Source organism: Macaca nemestrina, chromosome 5, assembly GCF_043159975.1.
Source record: "Macaca nemestrina isolate mMacNem1 chromosome 5, mMacNem.hap1, whole genome shotgun sequence".
Lineage (NCBI taxonomy): Eukaryota > Metazoa > Chordata > Mammalia > Primates > Cercopithecidae > Macaca > Macaca nemestrina.
The window spans coordinates 94,332,122-94,349,007 of NC_092129.1; positions in this window are offsets into that span (position 1 = coordinate 94,332,122).

Sequence of the window (16,886 nt, forward strand, 5' to 3'; positions counted from 1 at the left end):
GTGAATGCATCTGGTCCTGGACTTTTTTTGGTTGGTAGGCTATTAATTATTGCCTCAATTTCAGAGCCTGCTATTGGTCTATTCAGGGATTCAACTTCTTCCTGGTTTAGTCTTGGGAGAGTGTAAGTGTCCAGGAAATTATCCAATCCATTTCTTCTAGGTTTTCTAGTTTATTTGCGTAGAGGTGTTTATAGTATACTCTGATGGTAGTTTGTATTTCTGTGGGATTGATGGTGATATCCCCTTTATTACTTTTTATTGAGTCTGTTTGATTCTTCTCTTTTCTTCTTCATTTGTCTTGCTAGCGGTCTATCAATTTTGTTGATCTTTTCAAAAAACCAGCTTCTGGATTCATTGATTTTTTTGGAGGGTTTTTTGTGTCTCTGTCTCCTTCAGTTCTGCTCTGATCTTAGTTATTTCTTGCCTTCTACTAGCTTTTGAATGTGTTTGCTCTTGCTTCTCTAGTTCTTTTAATTGTGATGTTAGGGTGTCAAATTTAGATCTTTCCTGCTTTCTCTTGTGGGCATTTAGTGCTGTAAATTTCCCTCTACACATTGCTTTAAATGTGTTCCAGAGATTCTGGTATGTTGTATCTTTGTTCTCTTTGGTTTCCAAGAATATCTTTATTTCTGCCTTCATTTTGTTGTGTACCCAGTAATCATTCAGGAGCAGGTTGTTCAGTTTCCATGTAGTTGAGCGGTTTTTATTGAGTTTCTTATTCCTGAGTTCTAGTTTGATTGCACTGTGGTCTGAGAGACAGTTTGTTATAATTTCTGTTCTTTCACATTTGTTGAGGAGTGCTTTACTTCCAACTATGTGGTCAATTTTGGAATAGGTGTGATGTGGTGCTAAGAAGAATGTATATTCTATTGATTTGGGGTGGAGAGTTCTGTAGATGTCTATTAGGTCCACTTGGTGCAGAGTTGAGTTCAATTCCTGGATATCCTTGTTAACTTTCTGTCTCGTTGATCTGTCTAATGTTGACAGTGGAGTGTTGAAGTCTCCCATTATTATTGTATGGGAGTCTAAGTCTCTTTGTAAATCTCTAAGGACTTGCTTTATGAATCTGGGTGCTCCTGTATTGGGTTCATTTATATTTAGGATAGTTAGCTCTTCCTGATGAATTGATCCCTTTACCATTATGTAATGGCCTTCTTTGTCTCTTTTGATCTTTGATGGTTTAAAGTCTGTTTTATCAGAGACTAGAATTGCAACCCGTGCTTTTTTTTGTTTTCCATTTGCTTGGTGGATCTTCCTCCCTCCCTTTATCTTGAGCCTATGTGTGTTTCTGCATGTGAGATGCATCTCCTGAATACAGCAAACTGATGGGTCTTGACTCTTTATCCAATCTGCCAGTCTGTGTCTTTTAATTGGACCACTTAGTCCATTTATATTTAAGGTTAATATTGTTATGTGTGAACTTGTTCCTGTCATTATGATATTAGCTGGTTATTTTGCTCGCTAGTTGATACAGTTTCTTCCTAGCATCGATAGACTTTACATTTTGACATGTTTTTGCAGTGGCTGGTAACGGTTGTTCCTTTCCATGTTTAGCACTTCCTTCAGGACCTCTTGTAGGGCAGGCCTGGTGATGACGAAATCTCTAAGCATTTGGTTTTCTGTAAAGAATTTTATTTCTCCTTCACCTGTGAAACTTAGTTTGGCTGGATATGAAATTCTGGGTTGAAAATTCTTTTCTTTAAGAATGTTGAATATGGGCCCCCACTCTCTTCTGGCTTGGAGAGTTTCTGCTGAGAGATCTGCTGTTAGTCTGAGGGGCTTCCCTTTGTGTGTAACCCGACCTTTCTGACTGCCCTTAACATTTTTTCCTTCATTTCAACTTTGGTGAATCTGACAATTTTGCGTCTTGGAGTTGCTCTTCTTGAGGAGTATCTTTGTGGCATTCTCTGTGTTTCCTGAATTTGAATGTTGGCCTGCCTTACTAGGTTGGGGAAGTTCTCCTGGATGATATCCTGCAGAGTATTTTCCAACTTTGTTCCATTTTCCACATCACTTTCAGGCACATCAATCAGACGTAGATTTGGTCTTTTCACATAATCCCATATTTCTTGGAGGCTTTGTTCATTTCTTTTTACTCTTTTTTCTCTACACTTCTCTTCTCGCTTCATTTCATTCATTTGATCCTCAATCGCTGATACTCTTTTTTCTAGTTGATCGAGTCAGTTACTGAAGCTTATGCATTTGTCACGTTGTTCTTGTGTTATGCTTTTCATCTCTATCAGTTCTTTTAAGGTCTTCTCTGCATTGATTATTCTAGTTATCCATTCTTCCATTCTTTTTTCAAGGTTTTTAATTTCTTTGCACCGGTTATGTAGTTCCTTCTTTAGCTCTGGGAAGTTTGATCGACTGAAGCCTTCTTCTCTCAACTCATCAAAGTCATTCTCTGTCCAGCTTTGTTCCGTTGCTGGTGATGAGCTGCATTCCTTTGGAGGGGGAGATGCACTCTGATTTTTTGAATTTCCAGCTTTTCTGCTCTGCTTTTTCCGCATCTTTGTGGTTTTATCTGCCTTTAGTTTTTGATGATGGTGACGTACTGATGGGGTTTTGGTGTGGGTGTCCTTCCTGTTTGTTAGTTTTCCTTCTAACAGTCAGGACCCTCAGCTGTAGATCTGCTGGAGTTTGCTTGAGGTCCACTCCAGACCCTGTTTGCCTGGGTATCAGCAGCGGAGGCTGCATAAGATAGAATATTGCTGAACAGCGAGTGTTGCTATCTGATTCTTGCTCTGGAAGCTTCGTCTCAGGTGTGTACCCCTCCATGTGAGGTATGAGCTGTTGATCTGCACCTAGAGGGGGATATCTCCCAGTTAGGCTACTCAGGGGTCAGGGACCCACTTGAGCAGGCAGTCTGTCCGTTCTCAGATCTCAACATTCATGCTGGGAGATCCACTGCTCTCTTTAAAGTTGTCAGACAGGGGCATTTACCTCTGCCGAGGTTTCTGCTGCTTTTTGTTTAGCTATGCCCTGTCCCGAGGAGGAGTCTGCAGAGGCAGGCCAGCCTCCTTGAGCTGTGGTGAGCTCCACCCAATTTGAGCTTCCTGGTGGTGGCTTTGTTTACCTACTTAAGCCTCAGCAATGGCTGGCGCCCCTCCCCCAGCCTCACTGCCACCTTGCAGTTAGATCTCAGACTATTGTGCTAGCAATGAGGGAGGCTCCATGGGCTTGGGACCCTCTAGGCCAGTTGTGGATATAATCTCCTGGTGTGCCGTTTGCTAAGACCCTTTGTAAAGCGCACTATTAGAGTGGGAGTTGCATGATTTTCCAGGTGTTGTATGTCTCAATTTCCTTTGGCTAAGGAAAGGAATTCCCTTCCCCCTTTTGCTTCCCAGGTGAAGCGATGCCTCGCCCTGCTTCACCTCTGGCTGGTCGGGCTGCACCTGCAGACCAGTGCCAACTCTCCGACATGCCCCAGTGAGATGAACCCGGTACCTCAGTTGAAAATGCAGCAATCACCCATCTTCTATGTCACTCACCCTGGGAGCTGGAGGCTGGAGCTGTTCCTATTCCTGTAATTCTTTTTTATGCTAACAAAGCTGAATCATTTATGAGTTAATTATATATTGTATAGTGTAGTAATAAAGATGCTGCTCTTGTATGTTAAAATGTGGTCTTTTATGAGACAATACTGGTTAAAGGTAGTATTTAAAATGATAAAAATATCCCATATATTATTTAAAAATGTATCTAAAACTATGTGAACAATGAAAAGTTTAGGTATTTCTCCTCAACATCACACATACCTAATTTAACAGCTCTTTTATATTTATAAATCTTTATGAAAATCTGGAGTTACCTTCTCAGGACTGCATTCTCTTTTAAGTCCCCAACCCCACATCTACTCAAGAGCTTGCTTGGATGCCAACAGGAGAATATAAAGTAAACACAAGGCCAGCCCTGAACACGTGACTAAAGAAAAATAAATATACTGCTGGACAAAAGATCCAAAGACCTACAAAGTAAGATATTTAAGCAAAGCATTGCAAGCCAAATGGCACTCCGTGTTCATGTGAAAATGTTAACATTCAAAACGTGCAACCATAATTATTCAGAACCTGTAAGGTTTGTTAATGCTGCAAATAGCTGATAGTTGTCACCCACTACCCAGCCATTTTCCTAGCAAGGCACGGGGAAACAAATTAAGATTCATTCTAAACCAGGAAAAGTTATGATTTCAGTGTTTTGAGGGGCTTCTCAGATGATGGGTGATGTTAAGAAAGCCAAATAACAAGGGGAAAGTGTTTGAAGCCATGAAGCAGCATGCACTCTGAATCTTTGTGGGAAATGACACCCATGACCTTCAGAAGGGTATGTGCACTTGGCAGGATATGTTATCTGAGTTTGCTTTCTCATTACCTCTTTTGAGTCTTTGGAATAGATTATCTCTGGTCTTTATTCGATCTCAAAGCTTATGATCTTCCACACTTTTGTGAAAGCTGCCCCCCTCCTCTCCAGAAATAAACACACACACACACACACACACACACACACACACACACACTCCAACATGTTTTATTTCTGCCATTGCTGTGAATGTTGGAAAAAATGCTGCAGATGTAACTAGTTCATTGAACAATCTAAACTTAAAATGATTTTAGTTTTTTTAAAATTCTCTGGTCACTCTTAAGTATAACAATTCCATCTAGGATAAAAATTCAGTCACACTTCCAATGTATTGTTCTTCTCCCCTTCCCTCAGTGACGAACCTGGAGAGTTTTGGGCCTGCTCTTCTGCTTCTCCTTTCATCCCTCTTGTGGGGCATCCCTTCTTTTTCCTTTTGTGAGTGAAGACTCAGGAATTGGAAAGACAAAATGTCTTGCTGCTGCAAGACTTGCTTCTTAACTGTCACTGCTTTTCTGGTCAAGAATGATCACCCGAGGCCAGGTGCAGTGGCTCACGCCTGTAACCTCAGCACTTTGGGAGGCCAAGGTGGGCAGATCATGAGGTCTGGAGATCAAGGGCATCCTGGCTAACATGGTGAAACCTTGTCTCTACTAAAAATACAAACATAAGCTGGGTTTGGCAGCATGCACCTGTAGTCCTAGCTACTCAGGAAGAGGCTGAGGCAGGAGAATTACTTGAACCAGGAGACGGAGGCTGCAGTGAGCCAAAATTGCATTACTGCACTCCAGCCTGGGTGACAGAGTGAGATTCCGTCTCAAAATAATAATAATAATAATAATGATCACCAAGTGATTTCCACACCACCAGACCACCAGCATCCTAATGCTGGCTCTTAAGCAGATTGACACATGAGCCTTGCTGGTATCCCTGCAGGTTCCCTCCATGTATATGCTATTGAAGAGAGAAGGCAGTTTATCATAACAAAAGAAGGATAAAGCCACAACACTCACTAATGGACCACATGTTCTCATTTAAAGCCTTTGTTTATTACTGTCCTAAATTCATACTGCCATCTTATTATACTAACTGGGAAGTTAATATTTGGAAGAAGTATTGTTCTGTTGCTTATTGGTGGTGTGCATCTGTGTGTGTATTTGCAAAACTTAATAAAATCCTAAGATGCTTAGTACCATTTTTTTTTTTTTTTTGCTTGCTTGCTTGCTTTAGGATACTCTTAGGGTACCTCTCCCCAAGATTCTATCAAAGTGGCCAATTTAGGGCAATAGGAAACGGTTCACTGTATCTCCTATTAATCCATATTGAGATGATTGTTCTGAGACATTATTTTATTCATTTTCCTAGGAGAAATTTACACCAAAAATTATTCTTTTGGTTAAAGAATAAGGACGGCATTGGGTAGAAGAATCCAAAGAAGATATGGACAACAAAACTATGCACAAGGCAAAGTGTGGCTAGGCTGCTCAACTTTGAAACCCATAAAGAAAGTAACTCTAAAATTTGAATTCCATTTCTTATCTCTTTCCTCTATATTAATATAAATGACCTTCAATATGGTATAGCTTCCTTCATCTGTTGGGAAATGTGGTCACCAAAATCCTACATTCACCATGTAAAAACTTTGAAAGACCATAGGGTAAGGGTCTAGTTTTCCCAAAATTTACAAGAACTTCATTGTGACCAGTAAGTTATGAACAGTGAAGTAACATCATATAAAAATGAAGTCCAGGCATGGTGGCTCATGCCGGTAATCCCAGCACTTTGGGAGGCCAATGTGGGTGGATTACGAGGTCAGGGTTTCAGGACCAACCTGGCCAAGATGGTGAAACCCCATGTCTCCTAAAAATACGAAAAAATTAGCAGGGCATGGTGGCAGGCACCTGTAATCCTGTGAATTTACTAAAAACATTGAATTCACTTTAAATAAGTGAATTGTATGGTATGTGAATTATATGTCAATCAATCTGTTTAAAAAAGACAAGTAGATCTCGAGTTCCCAGGAAATGAAACAGTTAATTTTACAAGCATATTCGCCACTACAACACATACAAACACTAACAGAAAAGATTTACCTAAGAATACACAATAGAAAAATATACAAAGTAGATGTCAAATTATCCATCTACAAAGAACTAAGCCCATAATGCATAAACAAAACTGAAGAAAATAGAATAACTGAAGCTAAATGGATTAATCAGTAAAAGATTTATAAGTGATGTCAATAGTTTGTTCATTTATTGAAGAGGGCAGCAGACTTTTGCCTAAGAAATAGAATGATCATACATCCATCTCAGTTGGCCTGAAACATTTTCAATTTATGTTGACTATCTTGGCATCCTGATTTAGATTTGTCTTGGATTATTCTTATTTATTTTTTATTTTTTTTTTACTGAATAGTGTAATGAAATGTTGCTCTAAAATAAGATGAGATGGTTTTGATAGACTTCTACTTTGTATTTTCGTCATCTGCATTAGTCTCCTCTAGTATTTAATAAAACCAATGTACAATGGACATATTTTTCATTTTAATATGCGCATAAATAAGAAAGACAAGCAGCAATAACCTCTCTTTTTCCAACCTTTCCTATCCTTTCCTTGTCAAGACGACAACTGGAAGGCACTTGCTGATAAACCAAGTGTACATAGGCAAGGTGCCTGTGCTGGGTGCTGAGTGTAAGTAGCTGAAAACAGCATTAGACACTGCTATCTTTGCTGGGTTCACTACCTGAAAAACACAGGAAGGATACCAGATCATCAGCCTACACGGTCTGTGGGGGACATGGACAAACATCGTCAGATATCTACTAATAGGTCAGATATATCTGAAATGTGTACAGGAAACAGAGGTCATTGAGTCCACAGAATGGTCTGGAGTGCTTTTATCATTTAGTGTAAAACTACAGTTACCTATTTTATGGCAACCCATTTTTTTTAATTTTCCAATAAAATCATTTAGTAACAATGAAGTAATTTATGTGTAATGAGGCATTTACTTAATTTTTACTGTTTCTACAGTTTTTATTTTAATTTCAGAATTTCTATAACTTTTTCTATGTTTTAATTGTCTCATGGAGTTTTGTTTTTTAACTTTTCTTTCTTTTAAATCTTTTCTATATCGTTATCCTTCTTCTTCTTTTTATTTTAATTAGTTATGCCCAAGCAAGTTCTACAAATTATTCTTATCAAAACTGAGTGCTTAAGGGGAGCACAGATTTATGCTTGAGTCAGCCCAGCTTAACTGATTTGTCTGGTCCCACAGAAGATGTCACCCAACAATGTCTGTAGAGATTTCTTCAAGACCAAGAGTGTTCTTTTCAGTGTATTCAAGATATTACCTTCTTCTAAGTCATTCTATTTCAGTGAATGCCAGAATCACTCAAAAATTATGATCTGGATTTCTGTATCCCAAGAAGGTAACATATATGTGTACTTTCACGACTGTTGACATTTATCATTCAATATGGGTGCCATAAGGTTATCACTGACCAGATGAAAAACAGAAGACCTAACCTTCATAAAATTCCTTATCCTCAACTTCAAATATGAGCAATTATTTTGAGAAGATTCTGCTTGAAAATGGCAGGTCACAAGCAGCTGCCGAAGATTGTGCTTGCATACCACTCTGAAAAATGTAACTTTTTATTATTTTTTTAAATTACGCTTTAAGTTCTGGGGTACATGTGCATAATGTGTAGATTTGTTCCATAGGTGTACATGTGCATAATGTGTAGATTTGTTCCATAGGTGTACATGTGCCATGGTGGTTTGCTGCACCCATCAACCCATCACCTACATTAGGTATTTCTTCTCATGCTATCCCTCCCCTAGCCACCCACCACCCCACCCCACAACCCCCATAGGCCCTGGTGTGTGATGTTCCCCTCTCTGTGTCCATGTGTTCTCATTGTTCAGCTCCCATTTATGAGTGAGAACATGTGGTATTTGGTTTTCTGTTCTTGTGTTACTTTGCTGAGAATGATAGTTTCCAGCTTCATCCATGTCCCTACAAAGCACATTAACACATCATTTTTTATGGCTACATAGTGTTTCATGGTGTATACGTGCCACATTTTCTTAATCTAGTCTATCACTGATGGGCATTTGAGTTGGCTCCGAGTCTTTGCTATTGTGAATAGTGCCGCAATAAACATATGTGTGTATGTGTCTTTTTTTAATTTATTTTTTATTATTATTAATATTTTAATTTATTTTTTATTATTAAGTTCTAGGGTACATGTGCATAATGTGCAGGTTTGTTACATATATATACTTGTGCCATGTTGCTGTGCTGCACCCATCAACTCGTCAGCACCCATCAACTCATCATTTACATCAGGTATAACTCCCAATGCAATCCCTTCCCCCTCCCCCCTCCCCATGATAGGCCCCGGTGTGTGATGTTCCCCTTCCCGAGTCCAAGTGATCTTATTGTTCAGTTGCCACTATGAGTGAGAACATGCGGTGTTTGGTTTTCTGTTCTTGTGATAGTTTGCTAAGAATGATGGTTTCCAGCTGCATAGATGTCCCTACAAAGGACACAAACTCATCCTTTTTTATGGCTGCATAGTATTCCATGGTGTATATGTGCCACATTTTCTTAATCCAGTCTATCACTGATGGACATTTGGGTTGATTCCAAGTCTTTGCTATTGTGAATAGTGCCGCAATAAACATACGTGTGCATGTGTCTTTATAGCAGCATGATTTATAATCCTTTGGGTATATACCCAGTAATGGGATGGCTGGGTCATATGGTACATCTAGTTCTAGATCCTTGATAAATCGCCATACTGTTTTCCATAATGGTTGAACTAGTTCACAATCCCACCAACAGTGTAAAAGTGCTCCTATTTCTCCACATCCTCTCCAACACCTGTTGTTTCCTGACTTTTTAATGATTGCCATTCTAACTGGTGTGAGATGGTATCTCATTGTGGTTTTGATTTGCATTTCTCGGATGGCCAGTGATGATGAGCATTTTTTCATGTGTCTGTTGGCTGTATGAATTTCTTCTTTTGAGAAATGTCTGTTCATATCTTTTGCCCACTTTTTGATGGGGTTGTTTGTTTTTTTCTTGTAAATTTTTTTGAGTTCTTTGTAGGTTCTGGATATTAGCCCTTTGTCAGATGAGTAGATTGCAAAAATTTTCTCCCATTCTGTAGGTTGCCTGTTCACTCTGATGGTAGTTTCTTTTGCTGTGCAGAAGCTCTTTAGTTTAATGAGATCCCATTTGTCAATTTTGGCTTTTGCTGCCGTTGCTTTTGGTGTTTTAGACATGAAGTCTTTGCCCATGCCTATGTCCTGAATGGTACTACCTAGGTTTTCCTCTAGGGTTTTTATGGTATTAGGTCTAACATTTAAGTCTCTAATCCATTTGGAAGAAGTCAAATTGTCCCTCTTTGCAGATGACATGATTGTATATTTAGAAAACCCCATTGTCTCAGCCCCAAATCTCCTTAAGCTGATAAGCAACTTCAGCAAAGTCTCAGGATACAAAATTAATGTGCAAAAATCACAAGCATTCTTATACACCAGTAACAGACAAACAGAGAGCCAAATCATGAATGAACTTCCATTCACAATTGCTTCAAAGAGAATAAAATACCTAGGAATCCAACTTACAAGGGATGTCAAGGACCTCTTCAAGGAGAACTACAAACCACTGCTCAGTGAAATCAAAGAGGACACAAACAAATGGAAGAACATACCATGCTCATGGATAGGAAGAATCAATATCGTGAAAATGGCCATACTGCCCAAGGTAATTTATAGATTCAATGCCATCCCCATCAAGCTACCAATGAGTTTCTTCACAGAATTGGAAAAAACTGCTTTAAAGTTCATATGGAACCAAAAAAGAGCCCGCATCTCCAAGACAATCCTAAGTCAAAAGAACAAAGCTGGAGGCATTACGCTACCTGACTTCAAACTATACTACAAGGCTACAGTAACCAAAACAGCATGGTACTGGTACCAAAACAGAGATATAGACCAATGGAACAGAACAGAGTCCTCAGAAATAATACCACACATCTACCGCCATCTGATCTTTGACAAACCTGAGAGAAACAAGAAATGGGGAAAGGATTCCCTATTTAATAAATGGTGCTGGGAAAATTGGCTAGCCATAAGTAGAAAGCTGAAACTGGATCCTTTCCTTACTCCTCATATGAAAATTAATTCAAGATGTGTCTTTAGAGTAGAATGATTTATAATCCTTTGGGTATATGCCCAGTAATGGGATTGCTGGGTCAGATGGTATTTCCACTTCTAGATGCTTGAGGAATCGTCACACTGTCTTTCACAACGGTTGAATGAACTAATTTACACTCCCGCCAACAATGTAAAAGTGTTCCCATTTCTTCACATCCTCTCCAGCATCTGTTGTTACCTGACTTTTAAAGATCACCATTCTAACTGGTGTGAGATGGTATCTCACTGTGGTTTTGATTTGCATTTATCTAACGACCAGTGATGATGAGCTTTTTTTCATATATTTGTTGGCTTCATAAAAGTCTTGTTTTGAGAAGCATCTGCTCATATCCTTCGCTCACTTTTTGATGGGGTTGTTTGTATTTTTCTTCGTAAATTTAAGTTCTTTGTAGGTTCTGGATATTAGCCCTTTGTCAGATGGATAGATTGCAAAAATTTTCTCCCATTTGGTAGGTTGTCTGTTAACTCTGATGATAGTTTCTTTAAGTTGATGCAGTTTCTTCATAGCATCAATTGTCTTTACAATTTGGTATGTTTTTGCATTGGCTGGTACTGATTATTCCTTTCCATGTTTAGTGCTTCCTTCAGGAGCTCTTGTAAAGTGAGTCTAGGGGTGACAAAATCTCTCAACATTTGCTTTTCTGTAAAGGATTTTATTTCTCGTTTACTTATGAAGCTTAGGCTGGATACGAAATTATCCGTTGAAATGTAACTTTTTATTTAGAGCAAATGACTTATTCACAATTATTTTCTCACATTTTTAATTTTATTTTTTCTTGTACATTCAAAAAGTGTGGCTAGGGACATGTTGGTTCCATTTGCAGAATTTTGCATCAATTAAATTATTCCAACTTGATACACAGTGTCATTACTTTGAATAGAAAACCAGCTAATCAGAATAACAATTTGATCTTTTTCATACAATTTATCAAATCGAAGTTGAGCCTTCAAAAATTTTCTTTGAAATACCTGGTAGTTTTGTGGCTATATAAATTCAGATAAAAACTCAGCATTTAGAATAAATTTTTTTGTGTGTGTGTGGTGAAAATTAAAAGTTTTACTTAAAGAAAACTGTAAAGTAAAATTATCCTTGTAATTGCTTGTGGTACACATATACCTTGAAAGTATGTTCAAGCAAACTGTACTATTTTGAACAACCTAAATAGGAGCCATAGATGACAAAAATTACTTTTACATATACTCAGATGAACTAACTACATATTTTTCTCATACACTGATGTTGGATAAAAAATAATATCTCACTGTTGTAATATAGACTTCCTTTGTTGTTCAATAATAATTTGATTTTAGATACAGTTGAGCGTATAAGGAACTACTTCATACATCATAAATCAAAACACATTTCCTGTATTTCCCATGTTGAACTGTTTTGTAATACTTTGGCTACATTTAGGAAGAAAAAATCAAAATCTCTAGTTAAAGTACTTAATTAATGTAATACCTCAAATTTTTAGTTTTTAATGCTATTAGCAAATCAAGTTATTGAAAAAAGCATGCAAACAGGAAGAAGTTAAACTGTATTTATACAAAACACAGGAAAACTGAAGAACAATGTTGAGAACTCAGTATTCAAAATTTATTTTTGAACTGTATGCTTGTTCTTTGAAATATTTATGCTTGTAAGAAGAAAATTTTGATAGAGCTTTTGTTTGCTTTGAATGAATGTCTCTATTCAGATATGGAATAAAATTGAAAAAGTGTAAGGCTTTGCTGCATTTAAATTTGATGAAATAGTCAAAATAATCATAAATATTAATAAATATAACTTTTTGATGAGTTTTATCTTATAAAAATAATTCTCAGATAAAGGGACTCTGGATTAATATATGTAAGCATTTCAGTCAACATAAAGTATTGAGAATATCTTTCATTTAACATAATTTGTTTTCATGTAGTCAATGGAAAGGTGAGTAATTTCAAATGTACATACTAAATATAGAGTGCAACTGTAGGAAGATATTAAAAATTTTTATGAACATAAATAATAAAACTGAAAATAGTATTTCACCAGATAAATACAAGTAACTCAATATTAGAGAAAAATGCAGTTTAGAAAACAAATTGATATATAACGTTAATATATAATTAATATATGTATGTTGAGAATAATTTTTTGGCTTCTGTTATTTTTAATATTTAGATAACCAATATAAATAAGGTTTCATATTTTGTTTAAATTTATGATTATATATGTACTTTCAAATATGTAAGAAAAAAATTGAAAATAGTTTTATTATAAGTAGTTTATAAGTATACCAATAAGCCAGTTTTTAAAAATCAACAAATAAGCATTTTAAATTGTGTACATTTTATTAATTTGATATTACCTATGATCTCAAACCTATCCCAATGTCATGATCAATAATTGTTGGATAGCAACCACCCTAAATCCTCTACAAATAATTATTATTATTTCTCAGGAGTTTGTGATTGACTGGGTTCAGCTGGATTCTTGGAAAAGGTCTCTCATTCAATTGCAGTCAAATTGTAGCTGAGAGTACAATATGAAGACTCAGTTGGATTTGGATCGCTTATTCATATGGTTGGTTGTTGGTGTATTTATTTATTTATTTATTTATTTATTTATTTTTGAGACGGAGTCTCGCTCTGTCGCCCAGGCTGGAGTGCAGTGGCCGGATCTCAGCTCACTGCAAGCTCCGCCTCCCGGGTTCACGCCATTCTCCTTCCTCAGCCTCTCCAGTAGCTGGGACTACGGGTGCCCGCCAGCTCGCCCGGCTAGTTTTTTGTACTTTTTAGTAGAGACGGGGTTTCACCGTGTTAGCCAGGATGGTCTCGATCTCCTGACTTCGTGATCCGCCCGTCTCGGCCTCCCAATGTGCTGGGATTACAGGCTTGAGCCACCGCGCCCGGCCTGGTTGTTGGTGTTGGCTATTGACTAGTTGCTCAAATTGGGCTGTTAACTGGAAAGCCTACATATCTTTTCTCCATGTGACCAAGTTTCTTAAAGCATGCCAGCTCGGTGCTAAAAGAGTATTCCAAATGTGAGTGTTCTAAGAGCCCCAGGTGGAAGCGTAAGGGTTGTTATGAACAAACACCATTTCTGCCATATATTGTTGAAAATCGAGTCATAAAGATATCCCAATTTCAAACTACACAGGGCATGAAAACCATTTTCCACTGAGGATTCAGCTCTGGACACTGGCTATCACAGAGTTTGGATACAAGTTATATAACCACACTGGTTAAAAGAGAAGACCTAAAGAGAGACTTCTAGGTATAAAATAATTACAAATGAAAATTCAGAATTGGTGGTAAAGGGAATTTTTACAATAGAGGGAATTTGAGTGCTTGGTGGGATGGTTGTTTTCACTTTGCTTTGTTTGGTTAGATTAAGGTCTGAGGTGAGATTCCTGAATTAGTATAGGAACTCAAATAATAGAGGGCTATGAGACATGAAACAAAGTATCTTAAGTGTGTGAAAAGGAAGGAAATTATTCTGCAAATTCTGGAAAAGGGAGAAGTACTGTTGCTAACAAATATTAAATAAACCAAATATGCATTACTCTATCATATAATACTTGTTAAAATCATAACCCACCAATATTTTTATGTATCTGATTTTATTTAATGAACTACTTTCTGGCCTCCCTACATTAGACAAAAGGGCTTTACATACATGTCAAAGTTAATTGGCGAATATATATTCTTATAGCAACACATTCTGTTGTGAGCAAGCTGTTTTCAGGGCACACATAGAAACTGGATTGGTAAATAGAAAGCAGTACAGAGGAAGACGGGTAGAGGATTGAGATTCCCTCTGTCATCCAAGTTGTGCTGCTGAATAAGCAGTTGCTGGTGAAGGTCAAGATGAGAGGTATGTAATTAAGTCCTACCACATATTATAATTTCAAGCCAAAAGGCTAGATAAAATCATTCAGGGAGCGGGTGAAGATAGAGAAGAAAAGAAGAACTGAAATATTTTACAATATTTATAATTTTGGAAGTTGAGCAAGAAAGGGTTAAAAGAAGGAAGTGGTAAGGACATAGAAAAACTAGGAAGCATTTCAAGAAAAACATGATTTATTAACTATTTCAATTTTGCTGATATTTCAAATGAGAACCTCAAAATGAAAATCAGATTTAGCATCACCAATGTCATTATTAACAATAACAATAGTTGCTTTAGTTATGTCATAGAGGCAAAAATTCCTTTTTGTCAGGGGTTCAAGAAAGAATGAGAGCACAGTGATTGTAGAAAACCATAAATGTAAGATCTTTAGAAGAACTCTTTTGTAAAGCAAAGAGATTAATAGGATCTTTCTAGATGAAAATGTAAGCAATTTAAAAAAATAGTACTACATGGTAATAGAAATGGTTAAGTGGAAAGGGATTAATCTGATGCTACAGAAAAGAACATTTGCTAGGCTTGCTTGTGGTTCCTGGGGAGATGAACATGAGGATACCCTTTTCCTATCCTCTCAGTTTTCTCAGTTAAATAGGAAGCCAGGTCATAACATGAGAGTTAAGTTGGAGGAAGGGTTTGAGAGTTAAGACAAAGGAGAAGTTGTGGAATAATCATCTCAAGTTATCTAAGAGAGTGGAAGAATGAGTCCACTAGGGAAATGGAGGAGTTTGACAAATTTGTCATGTTATAAATAGCAGTAGTATGAGCATTTGAAGGAAATTTACTAATTCCATAGGCTAATACTGGTTTATGATGCAATCTAATAACAATTAGGTATGAATGATATAATGTACTAATGATGCCTTGTCCTATGATATAATAAAACACTACAATAAAAACAATGTGCAAAATCTCAGTGCTAATTATATGTTAGGCCTTAATATAAGCCTTCAATGTAATCCTCGAGGAAGCCTCCAAAAGTAGATGCTGTTCTAATCACCATTTTACATTTGAGGAAACTGAGGCACTGGACAGCTACACAACTTCCAAATTACAAAGGCAGAATGTGACTTAACCATACCAGGTTGAAAACATCTGTTCCTTTTCTCTATGATGAGTTTGTATCTAATGGAATAAAAAAGAACACATTTATTTTCCAGCGGATTTAAATATGCTCTGTAACAGGGTTATCTTAAACTAAGAGTCACTGAAAACAAACAAACAAACAAACATGGGATTATAACTAAGGGTTTGAAGTTAAAAAAAAAAAAAAGTCCTTACAAAATTTTCAGTAATGAAGCTTCACTATTCTCTTAGCATAGCCATTGACATTTTCTTCTTTTCTATTTATGTTAATAACTGTTTAGTTCAATCAAAGCTATTATAAAATTAGTTCTGTTGATTTACTTAAAAAGTAAAGAATTAAAATCAAACAATACAGACAAGCAGGGTTCTATTTTATATTTGCAAATTTGCGTGAGATTCTAGTCAGCTATATATCTAAACTTACTTCATGGTTCTTTACATTATTTTTCTCATATTAATCTTAGTTCTAAGGTCTAATAGTCAGTGTACATCTGTAAATCATTACATGGTTATGATGAGGCACTGACTAACATCATTCTTCTTCCCAGCCCTCAGCCATGAGAGTCATTAATAACCTGAAATGTGGAGGTTATCTCTCACCATACACAAAGGTAATGTGAAGATGTATACGGATGACCTTAGAAGAAGACTGCTTTGTCTTTGACTGTTAGCATTAATTTGTGATATAGACTAAATAAATGTGATATAGACTAAGATGCCATTAAATGTTAGGAGGCATGCACCTTGGAAAATACAATAGACATTTTATTCAATTCATAATGCTATAGCAACAATTCCTGAAACTCCAAAACCTGCTATCACAGCCAAGAAAGCCATCCTTAGAACAAACTGCTCCAAAGAAAATTCATCTGTTCTATGCTAAAAATGTTGAGATTCTAATGAGAATGTATCTGCTGATCAAAAACTATTTCTACCATTATCTAAGCACCATATGGCATAGCATTCACAATAATTTTAACGTTTGTATTACCCTACTGTAGCCAGCTTACCTTTACTTCTCATTAAAAGGAAGGGAAAATTCCTAAATCTATCCACAAAAGGTAAATATTGAAATAAGAAATCTTTATACCATTACCACTCTTTGTGTTCCCCTACTAGTGTATATTTTTTATGCACAGCAGGTAAAGTAAGAATTAGGGCATCAGCAACAGTGGCATGAAATTTTGTTTATCCTGAGGGAGCTAAGTATAATACCAAAAATATTGAAGTTAATTTTTCATAATGTATTCAGAATTGTTGTCATAAATGGACCATTGCTGTCTATACAAAAGCATGATTGAATTACCTTAGTTCACATACAAAC